The following is a 19,287-nucleotide window of genomic DNA, read 5'->3' as shown; positions in this document are numbered from 1 at the left end:
ACATAGAACTCCTGGACTGCTTTTCTAATGGTTCATTTTAAAACACAGTTGGACAGCCGAGTGCCACCATTCACAAAAAGAAAAACTGATCCCAGAGCAAAGTAACAATTCAGGAAACAAAAGTAATAGAGATATGTTTACTCAGAGAAATATAGAAAGATATTGCATCCATAAAACAAGAATTAGTAGCTATGAAAAAGGAACAAGTAGAAAATTGTTCTTTGATAAGAAAATTTAAAATGTAATTACTGAGGAAGTCAAGCTAGAAGGATGCAGGGAAGGACACACAACTGGACCAGCTGCTGAGATCAACTCTTCTCTGAGACAGTCTCCACTTACCGTGGAAAGACAGACCATTCTGTCTTTGGCCTAAGTCCTCATAGTTTCAAACTAAAATGGGGTTTTCCTAAATTCTATGAGCTCAGATCCAAAACTGAAGATTATAAACCAGCTTGAGCCTCAACCCTCATCTTCTCCAACTTTTCTTCAATAAAACTGAAACCAACCACCACATCTTCACAAAACCCCATACTTATTAATATCTTTGAGATATAGATACCGATAAGAGGTACTTCAATGACAGTGGGAACAAGAAGATAACTCAAACCTTAGTAATAAGTGAATCCTAATGAGTAGTGGATGAAAGTGTGGAGTCAGGGCAGCTGCAGTTATGCATGCTTGATGGCTACATGGTGACAGTGGCCTATGAGTTTACTCAGCATTGCAAATCTAACACTGGGGGTGAATGTTGTCCCATTGTACATAGTATACTAGTGGAATACGCAGGTCCCAGAATTAGGCTCTAAAGAAATTTAACTCTGAAAAAATATGTCAGTAGAGGCTTACAAGCAGAAGGGCACACTGATCCAAGAAATAACAGGAGAAGCACAGAGAATGGATAACTCTGTATTTGGAAATACATTAACTAAGCCTTCATTCATCTCACGTACAGAAAAATTTGTAAGATTTTACATAGATACAGTGTTATTAACAGAGTAGCAATATCTAATAGTGACTTGAGAGGATCTGTCCCTATTTCTCCAAAAAATAAAAGCCTCCTGCCCCAAATTCTGGTCTTATTTCTCTGCTATCTCAAAGTAGAGTGATAGATCTTACAGGAGAGGTTGCATTTGTGATTTATTACGTGTAAGTGATTGTCTACGGGATAAAACATATGGTCTTGTTTGCGGACATTAGCAAAATCAGTAGATATTTCTATTTCCTTCCTGCCCCTATTCCCTATACTTCTCAATGTCTGTCTTTACACAAATTTGACTCATTTTGTTGTTGTTGTTGCTTTAAAGAACATAGTAATCTAAAAAAAAAATGTGACTTCTGAAATAAAACATTTCAATGGAAAACCTGGAACATAAAATCAGGGACATCTCCTAAAGTGTAGATCCAAAGATCAACCCAGATTCATTCAATTAACATGAGTTCCAAAAACAGAGAAAGTAGTGAAGAAACTTATCAAAAAATAATGCAAGGACATTTTCATAAGCAAAGGGATATGTGAAACATCATATTGAAAGGTTACAATGGATGAAGTAAAATGAATTTTAACCACTCTTCCCCAAGACATCATCAAGAAGTTTCAAAACACCAAGGATAAAAAGAAGTTTTTGAAAGAGGGCAGATGAGAGGCAAAAACAATGCAGGAGACCCACTGAACAGCAAAAATTAAACAGTGGTCTCATGTTTAAAATGGGGGGAGCAAATCTAGGTTATATACAATGTAAAATGAAATTGGCAAATACCTACTTCAATTGCATATTATTGTGTGAAAGAAGTGATTCTTTCTAACTAATAAACCTAAACAGATAAAATGTAACAAATCTATCAAAGTGCATATTTATGTACAATTAAACACACATATATTTTCTAAAATTTCTGAATTTTAACTCAATTTATATATGCTTCCTTAGCTAAAATATTTATAATTAATGAAGATGATAAACACTTTAAATTTACTACTTCACTTACTTCATGCTCACTCTAGAAAGACTGACTGCAAATACACAGTGAATCTTTGGATTTAGATGCTGCTCTTCAAATCACACTGTGGTTGTAGCACATTAGAAACAGCTGGGTAGGGCTGGGTTTTCAAGAGATCAACACTTTCCCCTTATCAAAGTTCTGAATCAACTTGAAAGAAAAAGGAGAAAAGTACCTTTAGGACAGACAAAGTCCAGATTGAAGTAAGTGGCCTAATTGTGTATTAACAATGGGCTCCCTAACCACTCAGGTAGAAATGAGGCTTCTAAGGCTTTTTGCTTTGAGATGTCTATCAGGCACAGAGCAGACCAGAGCAGAACAGAAATCAAACCCCAAAGAAGAGGGGTGAGGTGGAGAAGAGACTGAGACTCCACTCAGCTCACCAGTGAAGTAACTCACTCTACTTCTCTTAGGAGAGGAAAGAGTATGTACGAGGTTAAAAGTATTTAAAGGGAGCTGGGCACAGTGGCTCATGCCTGCAATCCCAGCACTTTGGGAGGCCGAGGCAGGAGGATCATGAGGTCAAGAGACTGAGACCATCCTGGCCAGCATAGTGAAACCCCTTCTCTACTAAAAATACAAAAACTAGGCCAGGTGCGGTAGATCACACCTGTAACTCCAGCACTTTGGGAGGCCAAGGCAGGAAGGTCAACTGAGGTCAGGAGCTCGAAACAAGGTTGGCCAACATGGTGAAACCTCCCTCTACTAAAAATACAAAAAAAACTAGCTGGGCATCGTGGCATGCACCCATAATCCCAGCTACTGGGCAGGCTGAGGCAGGAGAATCACTTGAACTCAGGAGGCAGAGGTTGCAGTGAGCTGAGATTGCACCACTGCACTCCAGACTGGACGACAGAGTGAAACTCTGTCTAAAAAAAATACATATATATACAAAAATTAGCTGGGTATGGTGGTGTGTGCCTGTAGTCCTAGCTACTCAGGAGGCTGAGGCAGGAGAATCGCTTGAACCCGAGAGGCGGAGGTTGCAGTGAGCCAAGATCACGCCACTGAACTGCAGCCTAGCAACAGACTGAAACTCTGTCTCAAAAAAAAAAAAAAAAAAAAAAAAAAAAAAAAAAAAAAAGTATTTAGGGGGAATAACCTCTCCTCATAAAAACTATGGTAATGGGTTTGTATCTCCCACTAATATGGAAGGTTTTTGTTTATTGCTTGTTTTTATTTCCTTGGAAACCTGCTGGGGCCTAAGCTGAAACCATGAAATTAGAATCCCTGAAAACGGTGTATGTGGCTATCAAAAAAGATTCCCAGCTCATTCTTATGTTCATCCTCACTTGAGCACCTTAGAAGGAAGTGAAAAATCATTCAGAAATTGAGACCAATCATCTAATTCACCTGGTATATGTGTCTGATTTATGAGGATGTTTAAGATATAATAAGTTTACTGATTCAACAAAGATTGACTTTGTACTGTGTGCCAAACTCTGTTCTAGGCCCTTAGTGTGACCTAGAAAGAAACCAGACAACCCTGCCTCATGAAGCTCATGCATTCCAATCATGGAAACAGCATAAACAACTGACATGATAAAGAAATACATTGTTCAATTGGTTAAAGGGTGATAAGTGAGTATTACAGAAAAGAAAAGAAAAATTGGGCAACACAGTAGGTATTGGGATTGGATGTCAGCAGAACCAGATTATGTAAGACCCTGTAGCTTATTGTAGAACTTTAGCTTTTTCTTGGAGTAAATTGAGGGTCATTGCTGGAAACATAATTTTATTAAAGTTTAAATGAATCACTCTGGACTTCTGACTTTAGCTCTGATATGCAAAGAGCTTAGAAACTGTCATTCTCCTGTTTACAACAAGGAAAGCTGAACAAAATAAAATCAGAACTTTTCCTGAATCCTTCAGAATAACAAGATTACAGGGTCAGCTGCCACTCTGAATCCAGAGAGACTGGTGAATCCAGAGAGATTCTAAGCTGAAGTATTACCTGAAACAGAAGCCACAGGAGCCATAAACTGAAACTAAGTCTACCTTTTATGGGCTCATTCATAGACTGGACAGAACTGAACAAGGAGTCAGTGAGCTTGAAGATAGGTCAACAGAAACTTCCGAAAGTGAAATGCAAAGACAGAAAGGAATGGGGGAAAAATGAATATCCAAGAACTTTGGTATCATTTCAAATGGTGTGGTGTAACATAACTGATTTTAAAAATCACTGGCTACAGTGCTAAGACTGTGACTGGGTAAGGGTAGAAGCTAGAATATCACTTAGGAGTCAATTTCAGACATCTAGAAGAAGACTATGGTGACGTAGGCCACGATAGCAACAGTAGAGCTGGTGAGAAGTGGTCAGATTCTGGGTATAGTTTGAAATCCTATTAGCCTTTCCATCTAATATAATGAATAGTTCATTTTTGTGTCATGACTTACAATTCACATGCATTGTTAAATTTGAGCTTTATAAAATCCTTAAAATCATAAAGAATACTTTATGGTGGACAAAACTAAGGTTTATGAAGACAACTCTGATCCTTTTGGAAGCTACCAGAAAAAGTAAAACTATTTGGAAAGGAGGCTATACAGGCATACTTCATTTAAATGTGCTTCTTTTTACTGTAGTGTGCAGATACTGTACTTTTTACAAATCGAAGGTTCGTGGCAACCATGCATTGGGCAAGTCTATCAACACAATTTTTTCAAGAGCATGTGCTGGCCGGGCGCGGTGGCTCAAGCCTGTAATCCCAGCACTTTGGGAGGCCGAGACGGGCGGATCACGAGGTCAGGAGATCGAGACCATCCTGGCGAACACGGTGAAACCCCGTCTCTACTAAAAATACAAAAAAAAAACTAGCCGGGCGAGGTGGCGGGCGCCTGTAGTCCCAGCTACTCCGGAGGCTGAGGCAGGAGAATGGCGTAAACCCGGGAGGCGGAGCTTGCAGTGAGCTGAGATCCGGCCACTGCACTCCAGCCTGGGCGACAGAGCCAGACTCCGTCTCAAAAAAAAAAAAAAAAAAAAAAAGAGCATGTGCTAACTTAGTATATCTGTATTACATTCTAGTAATTCTCATATTTCAAATTTTTTCATTATTATATCTGTTACAATGATCTATGATCAATGATTTTTGATGTTACTATTGTAATGGTTTTGGTGTACTTCAAACTGTGTTCATATAAGATGGCAAACTTAACTGGTAAGTGTTGAGTATACTCTGACTATTCCACCAACCGCCTGTTCCCCATCTCTCTCCCTCTCCTCAGTCTTCCCTATTCCCTGAGACACAAGAATATTGAAATTAGGTCAGTTAATAATTCTATAATAGCTTCTAAGTGTTCAAGTGAAAGAAGAGTCACATGTGTCTCACTTTAAGTCAAAAGCTAGAAATGATTAAGCTCAATGACACAGAGATGTCGAAAGCTGACGTAGGCTGAAAGCTAGGCCTCTTGCAACAAACAACCAAGTGATTAATGCACAGAAAAAGTTAATAGAAATTAATAATGCTACTCCAGTGAACACATGAATGATAAGAAATCAAAATAGTTTTATTGCTGATACGAAGAAAGTTTCAGGGGTCTGGATAGAAGATTAAATCAGCTGTAACATTTTCTTAAGCCAAAAACCTAATTAACAGCAGGGCCCTAACTCTCTTCAACTCCATGAAGGCTGACAGATGTAAGCAAGCTGCAAAAGAAAAGTGGGAAGCTAGTAGAGGATGGTTCATTAGGTTTAAGAATAGAAGCCCTCTCTATAACATAAAAGTGCAAGGTGGAACAACAAGTGCTGATGCGGAAGCTACAAGTTATCCAGGAGATCTAGCTAGCTGATAAAAGTGGTTACTACACTGAAAACAGATTTCCAGCATAGACAAAACAGCCTCATGTTGGAAAAAATATGTCATGTAGGACTTTCATGGCTAGAGAGAAGTCAACTCCTGGCTTCAAAGCTTCAAAGGACAGGCTGCCTCTCTTCTTATGGGCTAATGCAGCTGGTAACTTAAATTGAAGTCAATGCTTATTTACCATTCTGTAAATAGTAAGGCCCTTAAGAATTGTGCTAAATCTACTCTGCCTGAGCTCTGTAACCGGAACAACAAAGCCTGGATGACAGAATATCTTTTTACAAGACGGATTACAACATATTTTAAGCCCACTTGTTGAGACCCACTGCTTCAAAAGAAAGATTCCTTTACAAAGTATTACTGCTCATTGACCTGGCCATCCAAGAGCTCTGATGGAGATGTACAAGGAGATTCATGTTGTTTTCATGCCTATTAACAAAATATCTATTCTGCAGCCCATGGATCAAGGAGTAATTTCAAATTCCCAGTCTTATTATTTAAAAAATATATTTTGTAAGGCAATAGCTGTCATATAGTGATGCCTCTGATAGACCTTGGCAAAGTAAATTGAAAACCTTCTGGAAATGCCACCTTATAGGTGGCATTAAGAACATTCAGGATTCATAGGGTGAGGTCAAAATAGCAACATTAACAGGAGTTTGGGAGGATTTTTTGTGAAGAGTCAACTGACGTGGCAAACTTCATTGTCTTATTTGAAGAAACTGCCACAACCACTGCAAACTTCAGCAACTACTGCCCTGATCAGTCAGCAGCCATCCACATTGAGGCAAACAGATTACCACTCATTGAAGGCTCAGATTATCATTAGCATTTTTTAAGCAACAAAGCATTTTTAAATTAAGGTATCTACATTGTTTTTAGAGATAATGCTATTGCACATTAAATAGTCTACAATATAATATAAATATTACTTTTATATGCACTGGGAAAACAAACAATTTGTGTAATTCACTTGATTGTGATACTCACTTTATTGCAGTGGTATGGAACAAACCCTCAATTTTCCCACAGTATCCCTGTACATTTATAGCCATATCACAGTCTTACAGCCAAAAGAGTACACTAGTATTGACACAAGAACATTCTAAACATGGTTTAAACTGACAGGCCAATTGTGTCTACATGGAGCCACAAATTTCTGAACAGGAAATATTCTGATTATTTGGCTCCATTAATAATTGTAATGCACTCATTCAGGAAACAGTTACAGTAGAGAAAGACCATGTAATAGCCTGGTTCCTTTGCACATCGACACAGCCACTGGCAGCATTTATTATCTATGAATTCATTAACATGAAAATTTTAAACATGCTAATCATGTTGAATAGCAGCCCCGTTACACCTATTATTAATAATGGAATAATACCTATTGTTGTCACATTAGTGTAATGCAAGGCAATATGCAGTCACCTCTTACAATAACAACTTCAGCTCAGCTGTTCATAACTATTCTCACCCATGGCTCGTAGAGAGTTTTACAAACATTAATTAAGACTTACATTACTTCTCTGAGACTGGGAACTGCTGTAGTCATGATCTTGATGTGAGATTAGAGATTAAGCCATGTTATTAAAAGCACAGAAACAATGCTAGGATTAAAGCTCATGACAACAATTCAAATCTGAACTTTAAACAATATAAGGAATACAAGCATCATTATATTTTAATTGTACACTCATCACAAGCATATATATTTCGTAACTAATATTTATGACTGTGGAAACTGTGCACACTGATTTCAAAAGTTTTCAAAATAAAGTGTACTTATTTTGCGTATCAACATCTTAATATTTTCAAAAACTAAAATTCTTTTAATAGGTCATCTTCATTGATGTCAGAAGTTTATCTTTCATAGCCAGTTTGAGAATGCAATCAGGTTTCCAGAATGTTATTCCCAACCCCCAAGATTATATAGCAATTTAGTTACAGGGTCTGGAATCGAACTTCTGATCCTCTAACTTTTCATCTGACTTGCTCTACTGAGCCGTGCTGCATTGCACTAAAACAAAGCATGCTAAGAATTTGAATTCACTTTAGAAGGTCAGCTTTGCTGGAAGATTGCCACTCTTTCCTCACCATTAAAAAAATAAGAAAAAATAAAAAGTTATGTTCCGAAAGGTCATCTTATATTGTGTCCTCCACACTTTTAAAGTAAAGTTGAGAAAGTTTCGATGCTGTTATCAGATTACATTGAAGAATCTTCCAATTTTCTCGCAAATTATCTTCTATTTCATTAAGCGTCCTGTTAAAACATCTAAAAGTATTCTGTGTCATTTTCTTTCTTTTTATTACTTAAAAAGTGTTACACTTAAAGTATCAACATTTAATCTAAGATCATTTCAATGGCTTTTAAACATTAGCATAATCATGTGGCTTTATTAGGTTCAATTCTACACTGTCAGTCATTCATTTAAAAGTCAGTCTCTATATAAATGCCAAAAAGTCACTTGTCATAAGGGTTTTTTTTTTTTGTTTTTTTTTTTTCTTTCTTTCTAGTATTTTCTAGTATCTAGTATCTAAGCACTTCTGCACAGGCAAAATGACACAAGTGTCAAACAATAGAGAGACACTAAATATATATTTTAACTACATCTTCTTTATGAGGACAAGAGTGAAACAGATGACATCTCTTATACATTAGAGTAGACAGTAAACCCACACTTTAAATACAGTGTAGAGCTAATGCTAACCTACATGACCATTTTTAATATCAAATTACCACCAACAACTGGGGGTTGCTAAGTATACCACCAAATACTGCAGGATCAAAGGAAACTTTAGTATTTTTTGGCTTTTAATATTGATATCAATATTTACTTTGTTAGTGAAAGTTCCCTTCTTGGGAGAAATATTGAATTATTAAATAATGTAGGTCAGGTTTCTACATATATTATGTCACCCCAGGTACTAATTTTTCAGGAAAATACGAAACAAGAGAGAGAAAACATTTTGTTCATTACTTTGAAGTAGTTTTGAAATATAAAAGGAGATCTTCCATTACACTTTTTTAATGAACTATTGAGTAGCCTCTGGCTAACTGAATAAAAAAAGACAAAATATTCATTGCTTTTAAAATATGCATTCATTTTAATATACGTGATAACTATATATATATGAATATATCCTTTCACAAGATATTACATTTACTATAAGCTCTGTATTATTTAATATTTGTATCATTATTGAACTTCCAAAACTGAAAATATAATAAATTTTCAAGATATGGTAGAAAAGAGAAATGTCACCTATGTCATTAAAAATCTGTTCTATTCAATTAGTTCAACCATTGAGGAAGACAGTGTGGTGATTCCTCAAGAATCTAGAACTATAAATACCATTTGACCCAGTAATCACATTACTGGGTATATACCCAAAGGATTATGAACTATTCTATTATAAAGACACATGTACACGTATGTTTATTGTAACACTATTCACAGTATCAAAGACTTGGAACCAACCCAAATGTCCATCGATGATAGACTGGATTAAGAAAATGTGGCACATACACACCATGGAATACTATGCAGCCATAAAAAAGGATGAGTTCATGTCCTTTGCAGGGACATGGATGAAGCTGGAAACCATCATTCTCAGCAAACTATCACAAAGACAGAAAACCAAACACCGCATGTTCTCACTCATAGGTGGGATTTGAACAATGAGAACACTTGGACACAGGGTGGGGAACATCACACGCCAGGGCCTGTCGTGGGGTAGGGGAGCAGGGGAGGGATAGCATTAGGAGAAATACCTAATGTAAATGACGAGTTAATGGGTGCAGCAAACCAATATGGCACATGTATACCTATGTAACAAACCTGCACGTTGTGTACATGTACCCTAGAACTTAAAGTATAATAATAAAAAAAAAATCTATTCCTCTTTCATTAAGATTTGGGAAAATGTTCTTGAAATTTCTGAAAAAGTCATTAAGGTAAAGAGCTTGATATATTATTTGAACAAGTTATTTTTGCTTTTATTTATTTTAAGAGAACTTCTTATTCCACTTGAAAAATTAATACATTAAAATAGGCTAAGTTCTCGTTAGTAATTTTGGAGCCATGTAAATATACAGAATCACTATTTCTGTATTAATAGAATCATTAATACTATAGAGACCAAATGTTCTATTTGATTAAAAAGTTCCTGAACTAAATCTTGGCTAAGATTCCATTTTAACACAACAGAGCACAGCAGAGATTATTTCACATGTAAAAATTTAAAGCAATTGTAAATAGTTTTCTCTTTGATAAAAGAAGAATCCTCAGCATTATTCTCATTGTTCTGAATGCTTTAAGCAGCACTGCTTTCCAAACGGCCTGTCTACAAAATTCATCTTGCTGTAATTAAACAAATTGATCTAAATAATGGAATTATTTAATATTGTCTATTTGAATTTTGAAAATGTCCACCCTAGACAGTTAGAATACTTTGGATTGACAGACTTGGTTGATGCTGACTTATTCATTCCCACAATAATTAAACAATGGAAATGTTTTCTTCTCCTGGCCAATTCTAATCCATTAATGTAATCAATACGAGAAGAAGATCAGTCTCCCTATTTCCCATCTAGGTAGAGTATTCATCCATATCATCTGCTGTACACATCATCAAGGTATCAGGATACAATTTAAGGAGAGATGATCAAAGACACCATTTTGCACCAACTGGGAGCTATATTTGGTGAGTCAGGACAGCAGTCCCCTCCCACTGATTATCAGTGTTTAATTTATAAGAAGGCTCTGCCAATCTATGCTGATCTTATGCAACTAGTTCTATAGGTGATTTCTGCTAAAGTGCAATGAGACAAAAGAACATCATAAATATGTTCTCTAAATATTTCCAACTTCATACCCCAATATACCCATCCACAGACTACAAGTCTGACTTACCTATAAAAGACAACATAAAATAAGCAATAATAAAGACTTCTACTTGTTTAGTCTTTTATCTCTATTTCCCACCTTTAAGGTGAAAATAGTAATTATCATGCTTCTCCTTGCTGAAGAAACAATGAAAGTTTAACTTACATTGAGAATATCAGTCATCTATTATTTGTAAGAATGATTTATCTGAGCATATGACACATGTTTTTTGTTTACTTCATATAAAAGATGGTATCATGACAAGAGAATTAAAAATATTTCTTATTTCATAAAGTGTCAGAAATCCCTGGCCCAAGGCTACTGATGAAACCCTGCCAAGACACACATATGATTTATAACATCCTCATAAAACATTCTTCTATGGCCTCACCCTTTATGTAATGCAATCATCACTGAAATAAGATAGATTTTCGGGGCATAGCCCCCACCAGCTGGCTAAAAGTATATAGTCACTCTATCTGAAATATCAATGGCTACAAAGAGCTGATTTTGACACACAAATCAGTCATTTAGAAATTAATGATTAAAACAGTATGTACTCCATGCTTTTACATTTGAATTTTTAAGTTTTCTATAAAATAATCATATAGATATAAAACAGTGGGTGTTTTATATTTATATATATTAATAAAACATACTAACATTTTAAAACAAACATACTAACAAAACAAACATACTAAAACTGAAATGTTAGGTGAGCTAACCAGTGAAAGTAAAGACTACTGTTTATTTCTTTCTAAAATATTGTTATGAACTATCTCTATTTAAACAAATAATGGTTCCTGATTAGAGATCAGAACTTCCACTTGTTTGCTTATACATCAATTCAGTTTCTAATTGCTTATGTCCGCACTTGAAGCTTCTGTACCTAAGGCCTTTGAGATACTTTCCCTCTAAGAAAGATTTGATAACATTTTTCCTGTTTTTATTTTTCTCATCTTTCCTTCAGTTTCTGATAAAGTAAGGTTTCTTAGCTTCAATACTACATATTAACATTTGGGGCCAGATAGTTTTGTGATGTTTCTTTTAACTTATTTATTTATTTATTTTTTGAGGCGGGTGGGGGGCAGTGGTTAGGAGAATATTTGGTGGGATGGGGGTGGAAAGAAAGGAGGTAGAGTGTCCTATGCTGTATAAAATGTTTGGTGGCATCCCTGGCCTCAACTGCCCTCCTTTTCATGACAACCAAAACTCCTTCAGTCATTTCCACATGTCCCAGGACTGAGGCTGAGGGCACTGGGAGAGGGAAAAATCATTCCTGGTTGAAAACCACTGTGATAAAGCCTTTAACTGATTTTTAACTATAGCCCTATCAGTTAATTTTTTCAGATTTTAACCTGAAAAAGGAAAAAAAAAAAACAAAAACTTCAATTTGAGATTTCCCATTCTACTTAGGTTAGGGAAAGCTTTTTTGTTTTTGTTTTGTTTGGTTTGTGTTGTTCCCCAACCCCCCCGCCCCATCAAGCCCCTACTCACCATCTTCCTTCAGAATTATAATAGTAAACATTTTAAATTAGAACACATTTTCAAAGGAAGTATAAAATACTTAACTGTTGTGTGTACATACTTTAGCCAAAATATTTTATTTCTTTAAATATATCATAAGAAAATAAACAGACACCAAGATGTGTGTGCAACCGGTACAGATTTTGATAGGAAAATATTAGAAACAATGTAATTCTCCAACTATAGGGAAGGGACTAGATAAACTACAATCCTGACATAGTGGGAAATGTTATACAGCATTTTTTTATAGGTTGGTGCAAAAGTAATTGCAGCTTTTGCCATTAAAAGTAATGTTAAAGAATAAAATTTATGTGCAAGGTAAGTTATCAAAATATTTTGTGAAAAGACTACATACAAGCAGCCAACAAACATTTTTTAAAAAATGCTCCACATCACTAATCATCAGAGAAACACAAATCAAAACCACAATGGATATTATCTCACACCAGTCAGAATGGCTATTAACAAGTTAAAAAAACAGCTACCGGCAAGAGTGTGGAGAAGAGGGAACACTTATACACTATTGATGGAAATGTGAGTTAGTTCAGCCACTGTGGAAAGCAGTTTGGAGATTTCTCCAAGAACTTAGAACTACCACTCAGCCCAGCAATCTCATTACTTGGTATATATTCAAAAGAAAACAAATCTACTGAAAAGATACATGCACTCACATGTTCACCATGGCACTATTCCCAATACTGGAGACATGGAATCAATCCAGGTGCCCATCAATGGTGGTTTGGATGAAGAAAATGCTGTACATATACACTTTGGAATACTATACAGCCATTAAAAAACCCAAAATTATGTCCTTTGCAGCAAAATGAATCCAACTGAAGGCCATTATCCTAAGCAACTTAATGCAGAAACAGAACACCAGACACATGTCCTCACTTATAAGTGGAAGCTAAACATTTGGTACTCATGGACATACACATGACAACAGTAAAAACTAGGAACTACTAGAAGTGGGAGGGAGAGAAGGGGGAAAGTGCTGAAGAACCACCTATTGAGTGCTATACTCAGTACATGGGTGATGGGATCATCCATAGCCCAGACCTCAGCATCATGTGATATACCCTTATAACAAACCTATACATGTACCCCCTAAATATAAAAGTTGGGAAAAAAAAAAAGCCTCTCGTGAAAACCCCACAGAACAGCAGGTGCATTACAGTACTATTTGGTAAACTATAAAATGCACATTAAAAAAAAACTTGTAGGTACAGATACCAAATTATTAACAGTGGATATCTTGGGGATATACATATATATATATGTGTGTGTGTGTGTGTGTGTGTGTGTGTATAGAGAGAGAGTTATGAGTTATTTTTTATATTTTCCTTGGGGTTTTCTATGCTTTATGTGTTAGTCATGTATTCCTTTTGTAAGCATCAAAGAGAGTCAATTTATTCATTTTCAGCTATTATATTGACAATTAAAAATTCTTCATGGCTACATGGCTGTAAGTTTCTCCAAACTTTCAGAACTACATTAAAATGGGTGAATTTTACTGTATATCAAATATTCAAATGCAATTATGAATTCTGTGGCACCACACCATTTCAGGTTACATAGCTGCATCATAAGCTTCTAATTTATTAAGAAACATTGCATTTACCATGATGCTGTGTTCCAAACTTGGTATTTATAATTTTACTTCAAAAAATTATTTAATCTTTAATGTATGTAGCACTTTTTAAAATGGATTTTAAGAGCATTCACAATAATACAAGATATTTTCCTTTAACAATATTTCTAAAGTCTTAATTTTGGCTCTATGCATTGAATAGGGAAAAGAAGGTTTCATTAGGGTAGTTGACTAATTTTCCATTGAAGTATCTAAAAACACAGATATAAAATTGGCATCATTTTACTATATCTGAAGTTCTGCTAATAGGACCAATACAGTAACAGTTTTCACTTTAGTTTTCAAATATGCACAAGAAAACTTGAATTTGAAAAAGAGCAAAATTAATTCAAAGGAAGACTCATTAGGTCTAAGTACAATGCATGCGTCAAAGAGTAAAATGTAGATACACTTTCTGCAGCTGCTTGCTTGGGGTTAAATCATCACTTTTGGCATCTCCTAAAAGAAACCATTCACTTTGGAAGTAGATGCCAATGCTTCTTCAGCAGGTATTGGTCTTCTGGTTTTCATGTCATCAGTGATATCACCATAGCTCCAATGCCAGATGGTGAATGCCCACAAACATTTTGTAAAACATTTATTAATAGAAAATCAATATTTAACTTATTCTTAAATCTGTACTTTTATTTCTTAAGCTCATCCTGAAAAATAGTGTTGTTTTTTTTTTTGTTTTTGTTTTTTTTGAGAGGGAGTCTCGCGCGGTCGCCCAGACTGGAGTGCAGTGGCCGGATCTCAGCTCACTGCAAGCTCCGCCTCCCGGGTTTGCGCCGTTCTCCTGCCTCAGCCTCCCGAGTAGCTGGGACTACAGGCGCCCGCCACCTCGCCCGGCTACTTTTTTGTATTTTTTAGTAGAGACGGGGTTTCACTGTGTTAGCCAGGATGGTCTCGATCTCCTGACCTCGTGATCCGCCCGTCTCGGCCTCCCAAAGTGCTGGGATTACAGGCTTGAGCCACCGCGCCCGGCCGTTTTTTTTTTTTTTTTTTACAAAATAAAAATGAAGTACAGAAAAATAAAATAGATTCACACCATAAAATAAATAAAACCATCCTCAGAAGGATATGTAGCAAGGCCTGGGTTAGAGCGAGGTGGATGAGGCATTCTTTCAGGGACAAAATTTAAGAGGGCAGCAAAAATGGTAGTAATCAAGATAAATAGTGTTTAAGTGAAATATTTGTAAAATATTAAAACTAATCCATGATGAAAAAAATACAAATCTTCTAATAAAGATGCCACTACTTGTTTTAGGACCCTGCATTATTACGCAATGGGAACATTGTTTTTAATTTGACCATGATTTCTCCACCTGCCCCCTGGGGCTATGGCATCCCCTATGGACAAGTTTTTGAAGGTTGACAGTGGCAGGTAAACAGATTGAGAGCAACATGGGGCTTTATATAAAGTCTTTTAAAAAATTATACAGTTTATATTACATAGTAAAAGCACTCAAAATAACACTTTCAGAAATCTAAAAATAATGACTATATTCCACGCTAGTAGGTTTTTATTGCACATCAATTTAGTTGTTCTTTCTACTGATAAATTATTTTTGACAGAGTAATATGCATATTCTTGAATGAATGTAAAAATATTTCTGCTATAAACAAAAATAGCAGATCCTCAGCCCATGGTCCTTAAGGAATGTAAAAAAGAACAATTATAAAAGTTAAAAATGTTCTTAGTAATAACACTTGGTGCTATTTTTGATGAACATTTCTTGTACTAAAATTGTATTTGTGAAACACTGTCCTTAAAGCTGCCACTTAATTATATGTGAAATCTAATCAGGTCACTTATTTAAGGAAAGAGACTGTAGGATTCCATTAAACACTAAGCCGAAAGCAATTGAATTCTGGAGTTTATTTATTCTTCTATTTGTATAGAAAGTTATCTAGAAATATTACTTCAATTAGAGTTCTTTGTATTAGCTTTTCTCATTCTTTCAATGTTTAAATAAATATTTTTATATCTGAATAATTTAAAGAATTTTTCCCTAAGGCTGAATTACTGTTATTTTCCTATGGTCTATTTTTCTTGAGTTAAAACTATTATTAGATTCATTATGAGTAAAATATCAATAAGGAGATAAGAACAGTATAAAGCCATCACGTTCCACAGACTGCACAGATTAGATGCAAATTGACTCAGGGAGAGGAAAAAAAGCAGGTCTTCCAATCTTCACATTATCTCTTCACCACACCTCCAGAAAAAAAAAAAAAAAAAAAAAAAGCTTCCAAATAACCTTAAATAATCAGTGGTTTTAGTAGGTGAGAGTTGCCTTTAAAGAAGTCAATGAAACCCCTCCTTTCATAACTGTTTTATTTCTTATTCTTGCATTATTAAACCATATAAAAAGAATACTTCGAGCTTGTTTAAAACAGTACCCTTCAAATCTTGCCCCATCAGTTCTGTGGCAGTTCAATCAATGTTAGATAGCATCAAAAATCTATTTCCTGTCCCTGACAAGAGAAGGAGTCTATAAGATTATCTGTTTTGAATGACAAATGCAAACTCCATACTATCTCAAATTGCCAACTACACTTTTTTTTTTTAACCTCCATGCATTATTGGAACTACAGTCAAAGCCACATTCTTTTAATTACAAAAGGCTTTAATTTTTAATTATGATTGAAAGATAGTGAAAAGGTAAGCCACCAAATCACCTCAAAGTCACTGAAATGCTCAGATTGTTTTCTGCCAGGTGTTTCATTCATATTAACTAGTTGCAGCTACAGTCCTTAACAATTAATTTCCTTCAAAGGATCATCAAAAATGAAACAGAAGATGCCAATGAGATTCTGAGAATGGCGTATGCACAAAATTGTCAGACACAGTTTATGAGGAAAAAGAAACACAAATCTCAACAGTCTTCTATTTCCTTTCAAGAAAAAAATTAAAATACAGAAACTCATCACTATCTTTTATAGGAACATCCAAGGCATAAATATCTAAAATCCACATGCTAAATCAGAATCTCTGCTGGTCATCTCACTTCACTTTTATAACACTTTTTTTTCTGAAAATAAAAATAATTATTGTTAAAGGTTTTGGGGGAAAGCAGAACAAAAATAGCAATAACTAACAAATACTTAACCCTTACTCAGTATCAAGTAATGTAGTAACTGTATTAACTCATTTAATACTTAACACAATTCTTCATGTTTGGTACTGTTATTATCACCATTTATGTAACGTAGAAACTGATACAGAAAGTAGCATGCGTGGGACTCAAACTCAAACAACTTGGCTCCAGGATTCACACAGAATTAGAAGTTAAAATTTACCTACAATAGCACACCTCAGAGACCAAACTTTATGTATTCTCTCTCCCCCATTTATTCTTCTTAGTGAATTTTCAAATAAATTTATTATGGTTCCAAAAACTGTACAACTGAAATGTCAATTTTACATGGAAAATTCGGCAAAAATAAACCCCAAACATGTTTTGTTCTTCATGAACTGATGCATAGTTATTATTATAATATTTTTTGTATGAAAATACTGGGGTTGAAATTTACACTCTAAACTCATATATAAAAATAAATGTAGTTTTTCTATTGTTCTATATTCCACAAATCTACTAAAAGAGAAAAAAGATGAACTGCCAATTAAAGGTAACTACATCTCATTTTGTTTAAGAAACAATCTCTTTTTTGTAAATATTCACTCAACTCTAAGTTCATGCACTATGCATCTATTTATCTCCATTTTGGTTTTCTTTCCAGACCTTTTTCCTTTCCCAAGTTAACGATTTTGCAGAAAGAAGCTTCGGTATCCTCAACCTCAAGGAATTAGAAAAGGAAACCAGTACCAAGAACTATCTCCTTGTGCCCTTCTCTATCCACAGCCCCCATCTCTGAGCTTGGAGACTGACCCTAAATGTTTGAATAACTTTGATCAGGTCTATAAAGTATTTTATGGTTCCGTGGGAGCTCAGTCACTTCAAGGGATAATGCCTCTCTCTCTGTAGTAACAGTCCCAACAGAAACTGAGTTTGGCTGCCCCTCTCGTTCTCATCTTAATTTAGGAGGGCTACCTTTTTTCTACAAGGTCCCTTTTTGCCTCTCTGAAGCAACATTTTCTACCCCAAGTCCCTAATTGTCTTTCTTGGCTCCCTTCATGACCTCCATGGGAGAGAAGAGGGACACATATTGGTAACTTCAGAATATTCCATGAGATCTACATAGTCTAGCAGAATTAAATTGTGTTAAATCAGTCCCAAAAATCCATACACTTCCATCTACCAGCCTGCACTGTGTTGGGTTTCTCTGGAGGGGTTTAGAAATTCTCTAAGAAGCACAGGTGACAGATTTTCACTGAAAATTTTCTATCAAACCCATATGGTACTCCTATAAGTCTGCAATTACCCACTCCCCTTCAGACAGTCGTACCTTTTGACAGAAGTAAAATGCTCAGGTCTTACACACACACGCACACACACACACACGCACACAGACTTAGCCACAAAATGACTTTCTATTTTCTCTTCATGTCTGGTAGGAGTTGCTCCAGGTCAATGGCTCTGCAGCCTCAGGGAATATCAGAATCATCTGGAGGGCTTCTTAAAGCACAGATTACTGGACCCCAGTCCCCAGAGTTTCTAATCCAGTATGTCTGGAGCAGAGCCTGAGCCTCTGCATGACTAACAAGCACCCACATTGATATGGGTGCTGCTGTTCTGGGGACTGTGCTTAGAGAACCAAGGCACTGGGTCTTGCTGCTCAAGGTGTAGTTCATGGCCAAGCAGATGAGCATCACTGAGGCATGGTTTAGAAATTCAGAGTCTCAGAACCCACGCAGACCTACAGAGCCAGAGCCTGCATTTAAACAAGATTGTCAAATGAAGGCACATTGAAGTTGGAAAAGCACTGCTCTAGGTGATGTTTCCTTCTTTTTTATTTTATGATCTTTGATACTACTCTCCTATGTCTGGACAATAAATTTCATGCTTTAGCCTGTATGCAGACATAGCTATAGGAGCAAAGAAAAAATACATTTCAGAAACATAATTCCCAATTCATAAAATGAACCAATTTTCAAATTTTTGTTATTAACATTTTTTTCTCCACAATTGACTATGAAATCTTGCCTTCCTATTTTAAGTGAACTAAGTTTGGTACAAACATGGAACCACTGATGTATTTTCTAATCTATTAAAAGTCTTATTTTACATTTAGATTCAAGTAGTTTATTTTTACATATTTAAGTAAAGTATTTTAGTTTTCACTATATTGGTCTAGACTATATATTTCTTATTTTTAGATAGTTTGTTTTTTAGTTTGCTACTTGACTGGATCTTTTCCCATTATCTTCCATACTATTAATTGTTAGTATATGGTTATTGCTCTTTATAGCCATTGTTTTTATTATTTCAACAGTCATTTTGAAACAAGCACTTAATGAACAATCTTATCCATTCCAATG

This window comes from Chlorocebus sabaeus, chromosome 21, assembly GCF_047675955.1.
Source record: "Chlorocebus sabaeus isolate Y175 chromosome 21, mChlSab1.0.hap1, whole genome shotgun sequence".
NCBI classification, from domain to species: Eukaryota; Metazoa; Chordata; class Mammalia; order Primates; family Cercopithecidae; genus Chlorocebus; species Chlorocebus sabaeus.
This window is presented reverse-complemented; position numbering follows the sequence as displayed.